Raw genomic sequence first — 21,757 nt, 5'->3', positions numbered from 1 at the left:
TTTGAAATACTATGTGATAACCGCTTTTTATCGTATTGAAAATAAAAGGACTGTCTGACATTTCTCTCCAATGTGTTAGGAAGTAGCCCAATCTTCCTCCCACCGGAATTATGTCACTGTTTAAATTGGGTTGCAGGATTCCTAACTGCCGGGTCCTGCCTCTTCTGACCTTTCGAAAAAGACCAGTCTCTTTTTTTGGTTTGAAATCTTGTTTTAAAATTCCTAAAGTTCTGTGGGTCTTTCCGAAAAGGACGCTTCCCTTGAACCAGTGATCTTTTCTTGGGAAACGACTTTTTCCTGTCAGCTGTACGTTCCAGAATCTGCTCTAGCTCCGGACCAAACAGCGTATCCCCCACTACCGGCATTGCCACCACCCTATTCTTTGATGACATACTACCCTGCCAGGTTTTTAGCCATAAATGACGTCTAGCCACACTGAGAATACCCGCAGCTCTAGCCGTAATTCTTACTGACTCTGAAATTGCGTCGGTAATGTAAGATACTGCTTTGTCCATCACTGTCATAGAATTCAGCAATTGATCTTTAGGGGTATCAGCAACTATATTCTCCCGCAACTGGGACATCCACAGGCCCAGTACTCTGATAACACAAGTAATTGCCGTTGCTGGCCTGAAATTTGTACAAATTGCAGGCCACAATTTTTTAAGTGCAAATTCAATCTTTTTGTCAGATTGGTCTTTTAAGTGACCCAAGTCCTCAAAAGCCAATTCGCCCTCTCTGTCCACCTGCGAAAAGGCTGCATCTAGCTTAGGTGACTTGTCCCAATTTTTACAATCATCCTCGGCAAAGGGAAAACGCCTTTTAAACCCCCTAGACATAAAAAGTTTTCTATCAGGAGTTTTCCACTGACTGCTAATCATGTTTTTTGTGGATTGATGTATTGGAAATACCAAATCCTCCATGGACTCCATTCCCTCATATAACTTATGAACGGATAATTCAGTGGGTTTTGACTTTTTAATTTGCAATTCCTCATATATTGCTTCCAATAACATCTCTGTTTCTGACGCTGGGAATTTAAATCGAGACGGCTTCTCCTGACTATTGTCATCCTGTGAAATATCAGATTCCGCCGAAGAATCGTAAACACTTAATGGTTCATTTTCTTCATCTGATTCCACCACACGATTAGACTTTCTGGATGCTTTTTTATGCACGTGCTCTCCCACTGATTGTTCCTGCACCTGTGCCTGACTCTGTGGCTGTGCTTGCCCCTGTGGCTGTGCTTGTGCCTGGGACTGTACTTGATGAGTTTTAGGGAGAGTCTGTATCTGCACTTGCTGGGCCCCCTCAGGCTGTTGAGATACTGTCGGCACTGATAATGAAGCCTTAAAGTCTTTTAAGGTATCTTTCAATTCTTTCCTAAAAGAGTTTATTAATTCTTTAGTAGAACCTCCATCCTCTTTTACTGCTTTAGATAAACAATGCTGACATAAAAATTTCTTCCAGTTAGTATCTAATTTTTTACTACATGCAGGGCACTGCTTGTGACTGGGCCTAGGCACTGTATCGCCTGGGTTAGTCTGAAACACAAAGGAAAAAACAAACCCATATCAGAAAGAATATACAATATTCCCTAAGCTACCAGTGACAAACTTTCAACCTTATCCTGTTATCCACCAGATATGTTACAACATTACTGGCAACCAATTACAGGATATTAGTAAAATATGCAAGCAACCCATGCCTCCAGTGCCTAAACCGCATATTCAAAAAGTTTTGTCCAGCCCTTCCAAGCTGACTCTGCTATCTACAAACACATGCAATCCATACTGCACCGTAGTCAGAGACGAGGGTCCTCATTGGCAGCACAAACACAGCCCCAGCCCGCATCCCAGCACTCCACCGCTCTCACCTTCGGCGGTTCCTGTGTCTCCTCCATTGCCACGAGGAGAATGAGGTACTGGGACGCTAGCAGGCCGCTCCTCTTCAGTCAGCGCGCATGCGGTGACGTCATCTGCCCCGGAACCTGACTCCGGAACCCGGAAGTGCTTCCATGCGGCCTCTGCCCGCACAATCCGGCGTCCACCGCGCGGCTGAAAGCCTCCTGCCACACTGCGTCCTTGGAGCGGCCCTCCCGCAAGCTCTCTCTATCCACCAGGACACCAGAGTCTGCTGCAGGGAAAAAACCGGGTAAGCTGAATGGGTACTTTTTATAACCCAGCCTCCCAGCCAACTTTGCGTGCACCACTTCGCCCCTAGCCCCCCAGGCTCTCCGGGACAGCTGTACACTTTTAGGGAAGCATGTTCCTGGAACAGGAAACATCCTATACTGCCTGACCTCCGGTTCCATTTTTAATTTATAGGGAGGCTCTGGGATGTTTCCTGTTTCTGGGAGGAGCTAAGTCTCAAAGTGTACCTGTCCTGGAGTGTACTGGAAAAAGCCAATTAGGCCTCTTTTTCCACAGACTGTTGAACTGTATGCTCAGCAAGCAGTTACCAGGCAGCAGTGAGCAGTTGTTAGAGTTTGAGAGGCATTTCACTGCCTATCAGCGGTCCGTGGAAAAGAGGCCTTAGAATGCTGAGAGACTATCACTATTCTCTAAAGCATGATAACTGCTATCACAGTAGTTTTCACTCAATCTCCTTTTGCGCAGTGCTTATCACGCAATCACGTGCGCATTTCCCACAAAAATCACATGTGATCGCGCGATAACCTTCGCTTATCACGTGAACTAACGCAGCTTGCGTGATAAGCACTGCTCGCAGCAGATCACGTGATAATTGCTGTGATAGCAGTTATTACGCTTTAGAGAATCAAGCCCTGTCTGTGGTAACAGTTGTAGGGGAAGTGAGCAGGCGTCAGAGGGTGCAGAAGGTTTGTAGAATGTCAGCAGTCAGTCCGGCACGGTCAGGCTAGTGGCAGTGAAGCGTATATGGAGCCGGGAGCCCTACGGATGATCAGTATGCTAAATAGCCGCCATGATAACCGCTGAGGCACAGCTTGACCGCCGTCGCTCCCCCCACCACTCGCAGTAATGAGATTCTGGAATTTGCTTCTACAAAATGCAGTTAAAGCAGATTCATTATGGACAGTTAAGATGAAATTGGACAAGTTCCTCGAGGAAAGCCGCACGTATACTTATTGGATTCTGTAGGTTACCACAATGCACTCGGCAAAAAAATAAATAGTTTATGGGTCCAGGTATTTTGCTGCACAGGTATTTTGCTGCACATTATTTCTCCTTTTATCTTATTTCCAGGGCTTTTAGAGTAAAAGCAAAACATATGAGAATTAAATTAGTTTTTAAAGTGGACCTGAACTCTTGCACATGTATGTATTTGCAGAGTTTAGCCAGTCTAACACCCCCTGCTCCAATCTGTGACTAATCACCACTGTAATTTGGCCTCCCAGCTGTGTCAGCTGGCTGCCTCGGCAGAGCTACTATTTCGTAAACACAAAATATGTTAAAAGGACAATTGAAGTGGGAGAGATATGGAGGCTGCCATATTTATTTCCATTTAAACAATACTAGTTGCCTGGCAGCCCTGCTGGTCTATTTGGCTGCAGTAGTGTCTAAATAAAACCAGAAACAAGCATGCAGCTAATCTTGTCAGAGCTAACAGTCAGAAACATCTGATCTGCTGCATGCTTGTTCAGGGTCTATAGCCAAATGTAATAAAGGCAGAGGGTCAGCAGGACAGCCAGGCAACTGGTATTGCTTAAAAGCAGAGCCGGGACAAGGTCCTCCAGCGCGTACGAGAGAGAACGGCGCCGGAGACTTGGGCGCAGGACACAGCCAGTATATGGCTAATCCTGCTGCCGCACAAGTCCGGGCCGTGTTAATTACTATTCCCCCTCCAGGCCGACATGGATAGTGGGGGAATTATTGTTTTAAAAGCAACTTCAGATCCGTCTTCTGACGGCGCTGAAGTTACTCCATGTGCCTGCGATAGCCGTAGTTCCTATTACGGCCTATGGTGGCGCCGGCTGCGCCCAAGTCTCCTGCGCTGCTGCGCCCAAGTCTCCAGCGCTGGATTTACCGTGTTCGCCTCCAGCACCCAAGGCTGAGACACCAAAGTGTGCCCCTCCATCCCTCCCACCCCAGCTGTCACACACTGATTGCTATTACACTAAGAAGCCCCATCTCCATCCCTCCCACCCCAGCCGTCACACACTGATTGCTATTACACTAAGAGGCCCCTCCCCATCCCTCCCACCCCAGCCGTCACACACTGATTGCTATTACACTAAGAGGCCCCTCCCCATCCCTCCCACCCCAGCCGTCACACACTGATTGCTATTACACTAAGAGGCCCCTCCCCATCCCTCCCACCCCAGCCGTCACACACTGATTGCTTTTACACTAAGAGGACCCTCCCCATCCCTCCCACCCCAGCTGTCACACACTGATTGCTATTACAGTAAGAGGCCCCTCCCCATCCCTCCCACCCCAGCCGTCACACACTGATTGCTATTAGATTAAGAGGCGCCCAACACCTTAATCTCTAGTTATCTGGCTTGCAGTCACTGCCATGTATCCCCTTTTCTTATTGCTCTCTACTTCAAACACAATAGGCTCTATTCACAATCACACATGCGATAAGAGATTTTTAACCGCTATATTACCGCCAGTGATAATTTCCGCATTTTTCCACAGTCACTAACATTTTCTGCATGTTCTCAGCATGCAGGAACAATACGTAAAACAAAATTAAGAACCCTGCGTAATTACATAGTAACCATGCGGAAACCATACTTGAAAAGGTCAACAAAAAAAAAAAAAACTCTTGTCCCCCCCAAACATATTTAAGTCCAGCAAACACAGCTCTCCAGGCTCCAGATTACATTTAAGTCAATGGGAAGTGAAATATATCACCAAGTACTAGTAGGTGAAGTAGACACTGCAGATTTATATAAGCTGTAACAAAGAAATGTTTTCTTTAAAGGTTATTATGCTGTTGCATGTATTTTAGAACAGAGAGGGAGTTCTGAATGCAGGTCCCCTTTAAAAAGCAGCAAACACAGAGGCAGAGATCCGAAGGTGTCCCTATGATGGAACAAGCATGCAGGATGTCATAACTGAGGATTGAGTGGCTGGATTCTTGTTAAGTCAGTGGCTTAATTGGTAGTGAATAGGGTTAGTCATTGACATGCAAATATTTTTAAAGGGACTCCGAGCAGTGCAGAAACTATGGAAAGATGGATATCATTTTAAAGCTCTCTTTCTCCTCTTTCCGATGATATATAAACTGCTGCCCTACGCCTTTTAGTTTTCGCTATTTTCGCGATTGAAATTGCCGCGGTCGCGATTTCAATCGCAAAAATAAAGAAAACTAAAAGGTGTAGGGCAACGATTTAGGTGTCGTCAGAAAGAGGAGAAAGAGAGCTTTAAAATGATATCCATCAAGCCATAGTTATATTGTATTACACAGGACGACACTTTCCCCAGTGTCAGCAGCTCCATTCAGCAGAATGCAGCTGCTGACTTTGACAAAAAGTCGCCCTGTGTAATACAATATAACTATGGCTTGATGGATATCATTTTAAAGCTCTCTTTCTCCTCTTTCTGGCGACACCTAAATCGTTGCTCTACGCCTTTTAGTTTTCTTTATTTTCGCGATTGAAATCGCGGCCGCGGCAATTTCAATCGCAAAAATAGCGAAAACTAAAAGGCGTAGGGCAGCGGTTTATATATCATCGGAAAGAGGAGAAAGAGAGCTTTAAAATGATATGCATCTTTCCATAGTTTCTGCACTGCTCGGAGTCCCTTTAAGTTGGTGCAAATTCCATGTGCAAATGTATGCAGCTTGAGAACAGACCAATTGAATTCCACTTCAAATTTGGTCCAATTTTAAGGCTGCATATATTTACATAGAACTTTTGCATAATCTTGCACCAACTTTGAACTATTTGCATCTCATGGACCATCTCTACTAGGGAGTCTACAGCCTGGTAGGTACACACCCATTTTTGATTGGACAAGGATTGGCCAATTTTACCACCTAGATGCAGTATGATAGCTTACCTACACAATCTGTTCATAATTTTCAAAACCTGTTGACTCTCATATTACGTGGAAGAGGTAAAATTGGTTAGTGATTGGCCAATCAAAATTGCATGTGGGTGTGCCCCCTAAGGCTGGGACCCACTGTGGTGATTTTGGCAGCATTTTTTGGATAGCCGGCATTCCAAAAATGTTTTGCCAATGCATTTAAATCTACAGGAACCCACTAGTACGATTAGGGTAAATTACAATCGCAGGACATGCAGCATTTCGGATAGTCCCCGACTTACGAACACCCCGCCGATACGAACGTGATACGGGCTCAGTGTTTCCATGGGAACAAGCCCAATAAAAAAATGTTTTTCTCAAATTGGACTTTAAGTTTTTGAGAAAAATCGATTTATCAAAGAAAAAATGGCTTTTAAAGAAAATCTGTACTGAAAAAAAAAAAAAGTTCCCCGGGAGGGGGGGGGGGGGGGGGGGCAACTCACCTCAGTAGGTGGAAGCCTCTGGACCCTATTGAGGCTTCCCCCGTCCTCGTGTGTCCCACGGCGGTCTCGCTGCAGCCCCCGAATCACACAGGCGACAAATCCGACAGCCTGTGCAATATTTATCTTTTTGGGCTCCAGCGAAAAGGAGATAGGCGAAAATAGCTGATCTCCGTCGGGTCCGCTTTACTGAGCCTATCATGACATCCTGTGCGATCCTCCACATAGTGAAGACCGGAGCTGTCCAGGGAGGCTGCGCCGATTGCTGGATCCAGGCTGAGTAATGTATAAACGGGGAAGCGGCGGGGATCGGGGGGTGCCGGAGACTTCTAGCTAGCCTAGTGCCAGCTAGAGGATTTATAACCATTTAGCACATTTAAAAATCAGGCAAAAAGTAGCAAGACCTGAGCGGCGTAACGCTCAGGAGGTTAAAGGGTACTGTAGGAGGGGGTCGGGGGAATATGAGTTGAACTTACCCGGGGCTTCTAATGATCCCCCACAGGCATCCTGTGCCCGCGCAGCCACTCACTGATGCTCCGGCCCCGCCTCCGGGTCACTTCTGGAATTTCAGACTTTAAAGTCTGAAAACCACTGCGCCTGCGTTGCCGTGTCCTCGCTCCCGCTGATGTCACTAGGAGCATACTGTGCAAGCACAGACCATACTGTGACTGCGCAGTATGCTCCTGGTGATATCACCGGGAGCGAGGACACGGCAACGCAGGCGCAGTGGTTTTCAGACTTTAAAGTCTGAAATTACAGAAGTGACCCGGAGGCGGGGCCAGAGTATCGGTGAGTGGCTGCGCCAACACAGGATGTCTGTGGGGGATCATTAGAAGCCCCGGGTAAGGTCAACTCATTTTCCCCCGACCCCCCTACAGTATCCTTTTAAAGAGTACCTAAAGTTCAATAAATAAAAAAAAAAAAAGGTTAGATACTTGCAAGGGCGTAACTACAGGGGAGCAGTGCCTAAAACTGCAGGGAAGCCCAGAGATGTGGGGGGCCCAACTACTAACCTTCCCTTCCTCTGATACTCCAGATCAGGTGTTTTGTGGCTACACATAAGGGGTCCCATCAAGGTTTTGCAGGGGGGCCCCAATGATTTGTAGTTACGCCCCTGGATACTTGCCTCAGTAATGGGTTGCCTCTTGACCATTCATAGGCTTAGCAGATTCTGCCACTGTTCCTGTGCAGTGTCCTTCTATACGTACTACTCACTAGGGATGATCAATGAGATGCAAATACTTCCAAAAGTATGCAAATATATGCAGCTTGAAAAAGGACCAATCAATTTAAACCTGGGTAAAATATATGCAGCTTGGATCAATTTAAAGGGAACCCCAAGTGAGAGGGATATGGAGGCTGCCATATTTATTTCATTTTAAGCAATACCAGTTATCTGGCTATCCTGCTGTTCCTCTGCCTCTAATACTTTAGCCATAGACCCTGAACAAGCATGCAGCAGATCAGGTGTTTCTGACATAATAATATTGTCAGATCTGACATGATTAGCTGCATACTTGTTTCTGGTGGGATTCATACACTACTACAGCCACATAGATCAGCAGGGCTACCAGGCAACTGGTATTGTTTAACCACTTGAGGACCCACCCTTTACCCCCCCTTAAGGACCAGCGCTGTTTTAGCTGATCTGTGCTGGGTGGGCTGTGCAGCCCCCAGCACAGATCAGGGTGCAGGCAGAGCGACCAGATCGCCCCTCTTTTTTCCCCACTAGGGGGATGATGTGCTGGGGGGGTCTGAGCGCTCCTGCCTGCCTGGGTGTTGCGGGGGGGCACCTCAAAGCCCCCCTCTGCGGCGAAATTCCCCCCCTCCCTCTCCTCCCTCACCCGGAGATCCGAGGCTGCACAGGAACGGATCTGTCCTGTGCAGCCTCTAACAGGCTCCTGCCTGTCATGTGACAGCGATCCCCGGCCGCTGATTGGCCAGGGATCGCTGATCTGGTACAACGCTGCTACTGTTAGCAGCGTTGTACGAATGTAAACAAAGCGGATCATTTCCGCTTGTGTTTACATTTAGCCTGCGAGCCGCGATCGGCGGCCCGCAGGCTATTCACGGAGCCCCCCACCGTGAACTGACAGGAAGCAGCCGCTCGCGCGAGCGGCTGCTTCCTGATTAATTACCCTGCAGCTGGCGACGCAGAACTGTGTCGCTGGTCCTGCAGCTGCCACTTTGCCGACGCGCGGTATGGTCGGCAAGTGGTTAAAAAGGAAATAAATATGGCAGCCTCCATATTCTTCTCACTACAGTTGTCCTTTAACCTCCTTAGCGGTATGGACGCATTATTGCGTCCATTACCGCCGGAGGACGCCGCTCAGGCCCCGCGGGGCCGATTTTCATAATTTTTTTTTCAAAACACGCAGCAAGCACTTTGCTTGCTGCGTGTTGTATACGATCGCCGCCGCTCGCCGCCGATGCGCCACTACCCGCCGCGTAAGGCCCCCCCCTCCCGAGACCCCTGCGCAGCCTGGCCAATCAGTGCCAGGCAGCGCTGAGGGGTGGATCGGGACTCCCGATGACGTCATCACGATCATCGCCATGGCGATGGGGGAAGCCCTAAAAGAAATCCCGTTCAAGAACGGGATTTCCTTATGGCTAACTGCGCCGGCGGCGATCAGAGGGGTGGGAGGGATGCGGAAGGGAGGGGGTCATCATGTAGCTAGCGCTAGGCTAGCTACATGATTGAAAAAAAAAAAATTAAAAAAAATAGCGCTGCACTGCCCCCTGGCGATCTTTAATAGAACGGCAGGGAGGTTAAACAATGGTCTCTATTCACAATCATTTTGCACATGCGGAAATGCACTCGCGGTAAACTGAAATAAGACCATCTTGACATTCACCAAATTTTACGCAAGATCATTTACCGCATGTGTAAAATTGTACGCATTATCTACCTCCATCTGTAAACAGGACACAAAAGTTGGTAATTCCTGAAAAATCGAAATTCAAAAGGGGCACATTATTTCTGACTTAACCTCTAGCTGACCGAGTCACGCCGATGGGCGTGGCCGCGGTTGCAGCCCCAGGACTGCCCAACGCCGATCGGAAGGCCTGGGGCTCTGTTTTGCAGGAGATCGCTGGCAGGCTGCACACACATCTCCTGCTCGGTGGGCGGAGTCATCGCCGCTCAGGAGCCTGTTAGATGGCGTAAGAGCTCTGTTGGTGGGGAGAAAAGGGGTGGGAATCACTTGTGTGCTGTGTCGTGTGGTCCTGCAGCTTGGCCTTAAAGCTGCAGTGGCCAATTTAATGAAAATGTGCCTGGTCTTTAGGGGAGGTGGGGGGGGGGGGGTTAACACTGCGGTCCTCAAGTGGTTAACTACCGATTTTTTTATTTTTTTTTATCACCTACTAGTACTTGATATATTTCGCTTCCCATTGACTTAACATCTGGAGCCTTGAACGCTGTGTTTGCTGGACTTTAATATTTTTTTACGCCACTTTTTTACGCATGGTTGGTTACTATGTCATTAGGCATGCTTCTCCAGTTTTTTTACGCATTGTTCCCGCATGCGGAAAATTTTAGTGAATGTGGGGAAAAAAATGCAGAAATTATCACTGGCGGTAATATAGCGGTCAAAGATCTCTTACCACATGTGTGATTGTGAATAGAGCCCAATGCTATTTGCTGACAGTCCTCCTGATGCTGTATCTGTACCTGTAGCCAGTGACTCTGAACAAGCATGCAGTAGATCAGGTGCTCTGACTCAACTGACTCAGGTTTTACTGGAGTAGCCATATGCTTGTTCCAGGTTTTTGACTCTACTTATGCCAGAAGATCAACAGGGCTGCCAGACAACTAGCATTATTTAGGCCTCTTTTCCACGTACTGTTGAGCTGTGTGTTCGGCAGGCAGCAGTCAGCAGTTACCAGGCAGCAGTCAGCAGTTACCAGGCAGCAGTCAGCAGTTACCAGGCAGCAGTCAGCAGTTACCAGGCAGCAGTCAGCAGTTACCAGGCAGCAGTCAGCAGTTACCAGGCAGCAGTCAGCAGTTACCAGGCAGCAGTCAGCAGTTACCAGGCAGCAGTCAGCAGTTACCAGGCAGCAGTCAGCAGTTACCAGGCAGCAACAAGCAGTTACCAGGCAGCAACAAGCAGTTACCAGGCAGCAACAAGCAGTTACCAGGCAGCAACAAGCAGTTACCAGGCAGCAACAAGCAGTTACCAGGCAGCAGTCAGCAGTTGTGAGAGTTTGAGAGGCATTTCACTGCCTATCAACAGTTCATGGAAAAGAGGCCTGACAAGGAAATAAATATGGCAGCCTCCATATACCTCTCACCTCTGGTTTCCTTTAATTTCCTTTAATTCATTTCAAGCTGCATATATCTGCATACAGAATTTGCATAACCCTGCATCAACTCTGAATTGTTTGCATCTCACTGACCCTCCCTACTTCTGGCCACAAGCGCTGAGGTAATTTTTCAGGCTTCCATTCCACGGACTGTTGAGCTGTGTGCTCAGCAAGCAGCTACCAGGCAGATGTAAGCAGTTATCATGCAGCAACAAGCAGTTACCAGGCAGCAGTGAGCAGTTGAGAGAGTTTGAGAAGCATTTCACTGCCTATCAGCGGTCCGTGGAAAGGAGGCCTAAGGCCACATACACACATCAGACCATAGTCTTTCGAAAATGAAAGATCACAGACCAATTTTACCCCCTTCCATGTAGTATGAGAGCCATACTCTATACACAGTCTATTCTATGGAGCTGAACTCCCCATCAGACAGAAATCTTTGCAAGATGCTGCACACACAGATGCTGTACAGACGCAAAAGATCAGTATCTGCAAAAGATCTGTTCCTGCCAAAGATCCATTCCTGCAAATTGCATTCATAGTCTATGAGATCTGCAGATCATCATACACACCTTGTTTAACTGACATTCATCTGCAGATCAGATCCACCAGGATGGATTTTCAGATCTGCAGATGATTTTCAGATCTGCAGATGAATGTCTGTTAAACAAGGTGTGTATGAGGATCTGCAGATCTCATAGACTATGAATGCATTTTGCAGGAACGGATCTTTTGCAGGGATTGATCTTTTGCAGATACTGATCTGTTGCATGTGTACAGCATCTGTGTGTGCAGCATCTTGCAAAGATTTCTGTCTGATGGGGAGTTCAGCTCCATAGAATAGACTGTGTAGTATGGCTCTCATACTATATGGAAGGGGGCAAAATTGGTCTGTGATCTTTCATTTTCCAAAGACTATGGTATGATGTGTGTATGTGGCCTTTACTTTAATTATATCCCAGGTTGACAACCAAGCTATCTATTAACTAATCATTAGCTTTCAGTTTGGTTATCCCTCTGGAAAGTTTCATTTTGAAGATTATCTAAAATTTGAATTAGTCATTTTTTTCTGTATTTTCTCTGCAATTACCAGAATGATTAGAGCAGAGTTTAGGACTACACCGATTTGATTACGCCTGTGCAAAATATTGAGGCCCATATGCAATTCACTTTTTCTCCTGAGTTATCTCCTAGGTCAGCCTTTTCAACCTTTCTACACTGGAGGAACCCTGTGTATAACTTTTTGATGTCAAGGAACCCCTGCATTTATTTTGTAGGAGGCATGGTCTTTAAAAGTATGTGACTATGAAGTACCGGTACTTATCGGTTAGCCGGGCGGATCCGGCAGGTGGCGCTTATTACTATTCCCCCTCCAGGCCGACATGGATAGTAGGGAAAGATGGGACTCTGGTGGAGTTTTGTCGCCACCTAGAGGATGCGCCCGGCTAACTGATAAGTACCGTCTGTTTATTTCACTACCCCCTATTACACTGCCAATCATTATACGGTCTCCTGACCCCCCAATTTACTGCTTCTTGTTACAGTACCATCTATTATAGTGTGCTTTATTATACTTCCCCCACAATGGGAGAAAATGCCAAAGAACCCCTGCAGCGGAGCAGTGCTTTTCAGCGCTGCTAGATTTGGGCGTAGCCGGCGCCTCCATAGACTACAATAGGAATCATTCCTATTGCAGTGCTCAGTGAGTAACGTCGGCGCCGTCAGAAGACTAAGCCGAGGTTGCTTAAAAAACACAATAATTCGGTCTCCAGCAACCGCTGGAAACCGAATTATCTCATTCCCCCACTATGCATTCATAGTCCCCAACCTTTTTGGGGGGCCCTCCCACCATCCCGCGCTGCCCCCCTTCTGTCCCGGCCGCTGGGCAGAGGGGAAAAAACCTGATCGAGGCACCAGCCCTGGGGATGCATATGCGGGATGGACGACCGCCGCCATTTCTCCCTCCCTTCTAATGTGTCCCCCAGTGTCATCCCCCCGCCTGCAGAGTTAAATGCGCAGCAGAGCGGGCTGTCATTTAATCTTACTATCGCCGTGCGTTTCAGCTGGTCTTCTTGGCTTCCTGTGACGTCACAGGAAGCCGAGAAGACCAGCTGAAACGCACGGCACTGGTAAGATTAAATGACAGCCTGCTCCGCTGTGCATTTAACTCTGCAGGCGGGGGGGGGGGGGAATGACACTGGGGGACACATTAGAAGGGAGGGAGGGAGAAATGGCGGCGGTCGTCCATCCCGCATATGCATCCCCAGGGCTGGTGCCTCGATCAGGTTTTCTCTCGCCTCCTCCCCACCCACGGGCACCCTCAGGCTCACCTCCCCCCCCCCCCCCCCTTTTGGGAGTAAAAGGGAGTAATATTAATATTAATAATATTAATTAAAATAAAAATATTTATTTAAAATAAAAATATAAAAGAAATGTGGTGGACGTGACTAGGGGGTGTTGGGTGTGGTTAGGGGTGTGGCCTAAGTGTCCCGTTTTCTGTAGTTAAAATGTTGGGAGGTATGTGCATTGCAGCCTGGCGGGGGAATAGTAATTAACACGGCCCGGACTTGTGCAGAAACAGGATCAGCCGTATACTGGCTGTATCCTGCCCCCAAGTCTACCGGCGCCGATTTCAAATGTACTCCCCTGCAGAGTACTCAAGGAACCCTGGTTGAGAAAGCCTGTCCTAGGGGATATTTTCACAACTTGTCTTAAAATGCATTTTAAGCCACCAGCAAACAAGAAAATACTCAAAATACATTTGATAGTACTTTTTCATCAATTTTTGGGTAATTTTTCAATTGTAAAATGCTAAAAAAAATAATTTAAACAGAAGATGAAAATGATCTCCTGGGTGATAACTCAGGTGAAAAAGTTAACTGCATATGGGCCAGAGGGAGAAATTATTCCGTTGCTGACAAATATCAGAATAAAATAAAAAACAAAGAACACTATGACCTAATATCATTTAGGCCCCATTCACACTAGAGAGTTCTGCCGGCCATTTTGGCAAAATGCTCAAACGCTAGCGCTTTTTAAAGCACAAGTGTAATAAAACCCTGGGGCAGTTCTCACTTGGGCGATTTGCGTTAATCGCCGACACTTAAAGAGACTCTGAAGCGAGAATAAATCTCGCTTCAGAGCTCATAGTTAGCAGGGGCATGTGTGCCCCTTCTAAACCGCCGCTATCGCGCAGCTAAATGGGGGTCCCTTCACCCCCAAACCCACCCCCGCAAACGTTAGTCGTGGAATTGGTCGTTCCTGGAGGCAGGGCTAACGGCTGCAGCCCTGCCTCCAGTCGTGTCTATCAGCGGCGCATCGCCGCCTCTCCCCCGCCCCTCTCAGTGAAGGAAGACTGAGAGGGGCGGGGGAGAGGCGGAGATACGCGCTGACAGACGCGCGTGGGGCAGGGCTGCGGCGGTTAGCCCTGCCCCAACCAGGAAGCGCTCCCCCGCTGCACCAAGGGGATTTGGGGGTGAAGGGACCCCCGTTAAGCCGCGGGATAGCAGCGTTTTAGCAGGGGCACGCATGCCCCTGCTATCTATGAGGTCTAAAGCGAGATTTATTCTCGCTTCAAACTCTCTTTAACGCAAATCGCCAAACACGTAGCCTGCACCATTTTCAGCCGATTTCCCGGCAATCACGTTTCAGTGCTATAGAAGCGCTAAACGCAATCGCAGGAAAATCGCCGCAGTGTCCAGTGATTTTTTTTTTCCCGTGTGAAATCAGTCCCGCAAAACGCCGGCGATAAGCGCTGGCGTTTTTGCGCTTTCAAGTGTGAATGGGGCCCTAATGTGTACTCAAGTACCTGAACAATTTTATATTAAAAAAATAAATAAATGAAGATTAAGATCCCATTCACAGTGGGACGTTGTGGTGTAAGGCTGCTTCATAACATAAAAATGACCGCACAGCAATGTAACACCCATGTGGCATTCACAGGACAGTGTGGTAACGAGGGCTGTGGAGTACTTTTTTAAACCACCAACTCCGACACCAGGTTCATATGCAATTCACTTTCTTTTCCTGAGTTTTCTCCTTGGAGAGAATTTTTCATCTTCGATTTATAACTTCTTTGTACTGTGCAGGGTAAAGTATCAAAAAGTAGTTGAAAAAGTACTATCAAAATTGTTTTGAGTATTTGTTTGCTTGCTGGTGGTTTAACCTTCCTGGCGGTAAGCCCGAGCTATGCCGCGCAGGAGGATATCTCAGCTTCTGGTGGGGCGATTCGCCCCATTTAAAGTGCTGTGCGCGCAGCTAGCACTTTGCTAGCCGCGCGCACAGCTTGATCGCCGCCGCTCTGCGGCGATCGCCTGCACGCAGCGGCGGAAGAGGCCCCCCCGCCAGAGCCCTGCGCTGCCTGGACCAATGAGTTCCAGGCAGCACTATGGGCTGGATCGGAGGCGTCTGACGTCAGGACGTCGGCTGACCTCATTCCGATCGTCGCCATGGCGACAGGAGAAGCCAAACAGGGGAACGCATTATATAAGCGTTCCCGTTTGCTATTGATGCCGGCGACGATCGCACTAGAGGGACACATGCGCCCTCTAGTGGTGTTTCATGTAGCTACCACTCTGGTAGCTTTACATGAAACAAAACAAAACAAACAAAAAAAACTGATTTCTGCCTATTTGGCAGAAAAAAAATCAGCCGCCAGGAGGGTTAAAAGGCATTTGATTGACAAGTTTGAAAATGTCACCTAGGAGAACTCCCACTCCACACCCGTCACTGTCAGGGCTATGGAATCTGTAAAAAAAAAAAAATTGCTGCGACTCCACAGCCCTGATGTGTTCATTCACTGCCTCACCGAGTAGATACAGTGAAGCATATTTTTCATTGAACTGTATGCTCAACTGTATATGACACAAAGAGCAGGTAACATGCAGTGCCAGTTTCCAAAACGTTGCATTCCCACTAAACATGGTGGTGGTGGGGGGGTGGAGGGCGGAGAAGGGAGTACGCACAGTCGCACACTAACTGGAAAAACTAGAGGAAAATTGAAACGGATTACAACGAGGTGATGCAAATGTTATGTTATTGTGCAATCCCGTGCATACACAAATGTACATCAAACCTGAAATTTTGCATTAGCATCTTGCTGGCCATCACTATACATGGACAAATCTGTAAAATACACATTTGCAATGCTTATACTTAGGCCCCGTTCACACTGCACGCGTTTCCAGCCACGTTTTGGTAACGCGTGCAGGAGGCCGACACGCCCGACATCAGACAGTGCATAGACTGCACTGTCTGATGTTCACACTGCATGCATTCCGGACCTGTGCGGTCTGGGAGCGCATACTGCACACATTTTTTCCAAAACCGCGCTGCTGTCCCATTCACCTTCAGTGAATGGGATCAGCCACGCAATGCATACAATCGCGGATGTCGTGTGTTCGTATGCGTTGCGTTCCGAACGTACGGTCGTCCGCGTTTGGTAATGTGAACAAAGCCTTACTGGTCCATTGGTTTGCTTGAGGGTCTCCATTTCGAATCTCTGACAACATAGGGCTGAACAGCGCAACTGAGGAGACCCCAAACAAAGCAACGGACAGGCAAGTACAGTATAAGCACTCCATACTGCACATGGTGGTGTTTTACAGATTGTCAGCTCAGGCACCCTTTAAGCCCCATCTACACGATACAATTCCACGTGCGATCGATCAAATTCGATCGATTAAATCCAACAGGTCCGATCAGGACTCGATCAATAGTGTGGTCAATTTTGCATTGATAACTAATCAACATCGATCACACTATCAATCGAGTCCCAATCTGACGTGTCGGATTTAATCAATCCAATCAAGAAGTTTAAACAGTAGAGCGCCACTCTACTGTTTAAACTTCCCCGAACGTGAAGTGAAGCCTGACGGTCCGAAACCCGAAGCCCAGAGCGGAAAAGAGACCGCGGAGAGAGCGGGGACTCACGCAGGAGCAGGTAATGTATACGGGGTGGGGGGCGGCTCCAGCAGTGGCAGCTTCACAGATTGTGAACTGATTTCATGCTGAAATCGATTCACAATCTGTTTCCAGTAAAGGCAACCATACGATCCCTCTCTGATCAGAGGGATCTATGTGTTGGTCGATCTGATGGCAAATCAACCAGTGTATGGCTACCTATATTGGAAATTGACAATCAATTGGAATTTTCCTATCGATCTGACACTAGGGAACGCTGCATTGTGTGTACCAGCCGTATGATCATCTATCTATATCAGCGTCAAAGTAAAACAACACAGCCACACTGTCTTATGGCATATTATTTGCCCTTGGAACCGCTGAACTCATTGATGCCCGAACACTACCTCGTGGTAGAAAATCAGCAGCAGGTAATTGCGCTTCCACCAGCCCGTAGCGTCTCCCGCACTGGTGTCCTCCCCGCAGAGGCTGGTAGTAGGCCGTATGTCACGTGACTGCGCGCGCTTACTCTGCCCGTGCTAAGAACTCCGTCACGTGGGAAAGTCCGAGCGGGAAGTGACGTCACGCAAGGCGGCTGAGGTAACGCGGAAAGGGCTCCTCCTATCTGACCTGTGGAGAATGGAGATTTCCCTCACGTCAAGCTTCCTCGAACTCGAGTGAGAATATAGTGAGAATTCCCTACATAGTTTGTGCGCTATTATAGTGTTCAAAGAGAGCTGCTGAAAGCAGGAGGTTGCTGCAGGTCACCAGCCACCCAGGGCAGAACCCATAGCCCCCAACTGTCCCTCTTTTGGAGCCCTGTTCCTCTTTCCACCTCATTTGTCCCTCTTTCAGATCTTGTACAAATCTATATAAATATATGTAATTTTCTACAGAAAAAATGTCTTAAAGAGAGACTGAAGAGTGAAGTGAAAAAAATTTGACATTTTTACCTTGTAATTCGCTTCAGTACGCTCATCAGAAGTAAACCGCCGCATCCCTGCTGCAAAACGAGCGCTTTAGTCCCCCAAATTCCCGGGTGAGGGGGGGGCAATCCGGACGGCGCTTCCTGAAAGAGGCAGAGCTTTCAACTTTAGTTCTGCCTCTACTGCTGTCAATCGCGGTGGATCTCCACCTCTCCCCACCCCTCTCACTCTTCCTTCACTGAGAGGGGCGGGGAGAAGCGGAAAATACGCACAGCGATTGACGTCAGGAGAGGCAGAGCTGCAGCTCATAGCTCTGCCTCTCAGCGCAGCAAAATCCACGACCAAGTTGGTCGTGAATCTTTGCCCGGGGATTTGGGGGGTCTAACCCCTCGTTATGCGGCAGTTTACTTCTGATGAGACTACTGAAGTGAATAACAAGATAAAAATGGCAAATTCTATTCGCTTCAGAGTCTCTTTAAATATAGTCTAAATGTTATTTATATCTTTTAAATCAATATGTTTCTCAATTTCAAATGTTAATATGAATTAATGAACCAGGATAGTAAGGACCAGTGTGATTTGTATTATAAAACAACACATTTTTTCTATGAAAACTTTATGGTCAGGGGCGTGATCAGGGGTGTGGCCTAAGTATCCCTCTTTCTGATTTCAAAATGTCGGGAGGTATGCAGCACCCGTAATGCACGTGAGTGAAGCAGGATCCATGAATCTGTGAGAGTGCAGCTCTAAGCAGAGAATCAGGACAGGGATGTTTTCCAAGTATCCAGGGTGACGCCAAGTGAGGCAAGCAAAAAGAGAGCCGGACATAGGGTAGATATTGTGGCGGCACACCGCTCAGTTCGACGTGTGGAGAGGCAAATGACGGCTATCCCTGCTGCCGCTAAGGCGGCGTTAAATACTTCTCCCCCTCCAAGTTGTAGCAATTTGGAGGGAAATGTAATTCGGAGTCTGGCAGCCGCCGGAGCCCCGAATTACTGCTACGTGGGGCGCGCAGCATAGCATTGCTGCTTTGATGACGCCCACGGCGTTCAGCGCCGCGCACCGAAATAACCTGCTTCGCCGGACATATGCACAAAAATGTAGGAGGCGGCGCAAGTTTAAGACAAGCTACTCAGGGCTTTTCAAGGCCAGTCCTAATGTCCTGTATTAATGGAGAGTCAATAGTGATGGAAGAGCCCAGCGCTAAATATAGCTAAAGATCCTGCGTGTTCACAACTGAACAATAGTCCCAATACCTGCTACCGTGATGTCCATATGGTAAGTAATGTGAACAGTTTACTCACGGCCAGCAGGAATACTCAGTGATGAGCCTGGATAAGTCTGGATCAGCGTGTAAAAGACAAGAAAGTTCACCGCTGCCTGTTAGTTCCGAACACGGCAACCGGATATGACGTCAGTCCCTCTGCGCTCCACGGGCCGACGGCTAGAGTTTCCTGGATGTGAGAGAATACAAGAGCCAATAGTGCAGACTGCGCTCACAGTTGAAAGATTCCGCTCCGTGCTCAAATATCCTGGCTCTGTTTTTAAATGTATGCGACGCCAGATAGTCATGGCCACCATTAGGGCTGGTTTACCCGGATGGTTCTGTGACGATAAATAACAGCCCCGGCGCTTGTCGTTTAACCGCTGTCTATGCAGATGAATGGACAGCCGTCGGTACAATCGCTTACCAGTGTTTGCCGATGTTTGCGCAAAAGCCACGTTATGATCCCCATTTTTGCCGTCATATGCCCGCCGCTTAGCCGATCCTGCATGCAACATGTGGCTTCCAGGATTGTTCACCGCTTTCGTGTCCCCCGGCTGGGCTGAAAAACCACAGCACTGCTTCCAGACGGTGGCCTGGTGTCCCCTCCGGGGCAGATGCCGACCTCACCAGGAAGCCCCGGGAAAATAGATCCTTTTTTTTTTTTTAAACTCCTTGCATCTGTCCTTTAAGGACTTTAACAGCTGAGCGAGTGGGATACAGCGGTACCAGAGCATCGCGAACGGCGGGATTGGCGGGAGTGTGCTGGGGCGATAGCCACGCACAGGATATAGATTTCAACTACGTCGGTATGGAAAGGGATAAAGTGTACCTGCAAAATTTTTACTTACCTGGTGCTTCCTCCAGCCTCCTTTATACTGTCTGAATGGTCGCCATCCTCCCGGGCTGCTCCACTCTCCTGCAATGTGACCCGGTAAATTGCCCAGTCTCACTCCACTGCACATGCTTTTTCCTGGCCGCCCGTGGGTCCCGTTCACCCTTTCGGCCGGGAGAGTTCTGACCATTCACAGTTCACTATAACTGCGCTTGCGCAGAGCGCTCCTAGCCATGAAAGCCCGATCAGGAGACGTGTGTAGCCAAGACCGCACATGCGTACTGTGGGAGAACAGAGCAGCCTGGGAGCATGGCAGAGTACAGGGGGCTGGAGGAAGCCCCAGGTAAGTATAAATCTATACCATTTGTTTATCTCAGGATTCCTTTAACTACTTGCCGACTGCTCCACGCCAATAGGCGTGAGCAGTGCAGCAGCCCCAGGACCGCTCCACGCCAATTGGCGTGAACGGCCGTCTGTGGGGCTAGCAGGAGATCGTGCGCAGCGTCAGATCCTGGATCTGATGCTACAGCAGCTGAGCGGTTCCCGGGACTCCAACTGTTAGTTATGCGCTGTGTACCCTGAAAGGCTTGTGAGTGCAATTGTTTTAAAAATGTTTTTATTAAATCTACAGTATCACGCTATGTCCGCTGTCTTTAGTTACAGTTTGATGGGCAAATTGCAATAGGAAGTTGTGCAGCATTTGATTCCCCTATATATTATCAATCCCACCTCCGGAGATCCAGGAGGTCAGTGTGGTAAGTGCGGGCACTTGGGGGGGTGTCCTGGCACTGGTGCTGGTTTAGAGGTGGTCCTTTAATATACGCACTTTGAAGACGCTGGTGGAGGTTTATTTTTGAGAGATTTCGCTTTTGGTCGCAGTGTTACGCTATATATTTTTGTTTTTTCCCCTTTTTTGCACGTAGTAGTGTTTTGTCCTGGGACAAAGATCAAAGAGAAAGTGTTTGGTGTCCAAGGCTGGACCCCCTGGAGCCTGCTCATATGTTGGAACTGTGAGACTGTTTGATCTTATTTGTCTGGGAGACAAGTGTGCGCATTTTAATTAATGTATAATGTACATAGCATCTGTTTTTAACAAAAGTTACATATCTTTTAAAGCATAACTAATCCAAAAGTTAATTCAGCGTTAGTAGCGTGGAGAATTGTTACAACCAATGTCAGTTTGTTATTGCTGTTTGTGTACCGAATTTTGGGGGATCCAATTAACTTATTAGTGAATTTTCGAGATGTGGGAGGAACCTGGAGTCAGGGCCGGATTTGTACTCTTTACTGCCCAAGGCCACTGTCACCAGCTGCCCCTCTTCAGTATAAGTTGTGAGATGACCCCTCCCCTTTCCTACAGTATAGGTAGCCAGATGACCCCACCCTCCCTTCCCCCTAGTATAGGTAGCCTGATGACCCCCCCTCAGTATAGGTAGTCAGATGGCCCCTCCCCCCTTTCCCTCCAGTATAAGTAGCCAGATGACTTCCTTAATCCCTCCCTTTCCGACTTCCCCCCTTTCAGTATAGGTAGCCAGCTCGCCTTCACACTGCAGCAGCCATCATTGTCACTCATTTCTCCGCTTGTCTCCAGTGCAGAAGCTTCCTTTTTCTTTTCTCCAATGCTGCCCAAGCCCATAACCGCCGGCCACAATGCAAACGTGCACAGAGAGCAAGGTGGCTGCTGCACAGGCGGCTGGCAGCAGAGTACTGCATTCAGGCGCTCATCTGATCTCCCTGCATTGCAGCATTTGCAAGCTTGCAAATGCTGCACTAGTTTAGCCTGCTGCTTTTGTGCCCTAGCTCCTGTGGTGCCCTAGGCCATGGCCTAAATTTGACCCTGCCTTGAGTGCCTGGCGGCAACTCACTTGAACACACTGTGAACATACCCACTCTATGGTGATAGGGTTCTGGCCAGCCTCTGCAAGGTGAGAGTGCTATCTACCACACCACTGGCCTTCTGCACAATGCATCAGTATTGGAAATCCTCCTTTGCTTTTTTTGCTGTAGGGACGATTTGGCATCAGTCACATAGAGTTGCTGTGATTTAGACATAACAGGCAGAGATTTGGGTG

The 21,757-nt window shown here is 48.1% G+C and overlaps 1 protein-coding gene across 1 annotated transcript in view; it reads right to left on the bottom strand.

The window, feature by feature from the left end:
- LOC137525885 (rac GTPase-activating protein 1-like) overlaps nucleotides 1-17,092 on the bottom strand; it is a 94,693-nt gene extending 77,601 nt beyond the window's left edge. The window contains exon 1 of the mRNA XM_068247104.1: nucleotides 17,068-17,092. The gene's annotated coding sequence lies outside the window, so the exon portion shown is untranslated. The remainder of the gene's footprint in view (nucleotides 1-17,067) is intronic.
- Nucleotides 17,093-21,757: the final 4,665 nt, after the last annotated feature.

Source organism: Hyperolius riggenbachi, chromosome 7, assembly GCF_040937935.1.
Source record: "Hyperolius riggenbachi isolate aHypRig1 chromosome 7, aHypRig1.pri, whole genome shotgun sequence".
NCBI lineage: Eukaryota > Metazoa > Chordata > Amphibia > Anura > Hyperoliidae > Hyperolius > Hyperolius riggenbachi.
Note: the sequence above shows the minus strand (reverse complement) of the source record. Positions and strands in the feature narration are given on the sequence as shown.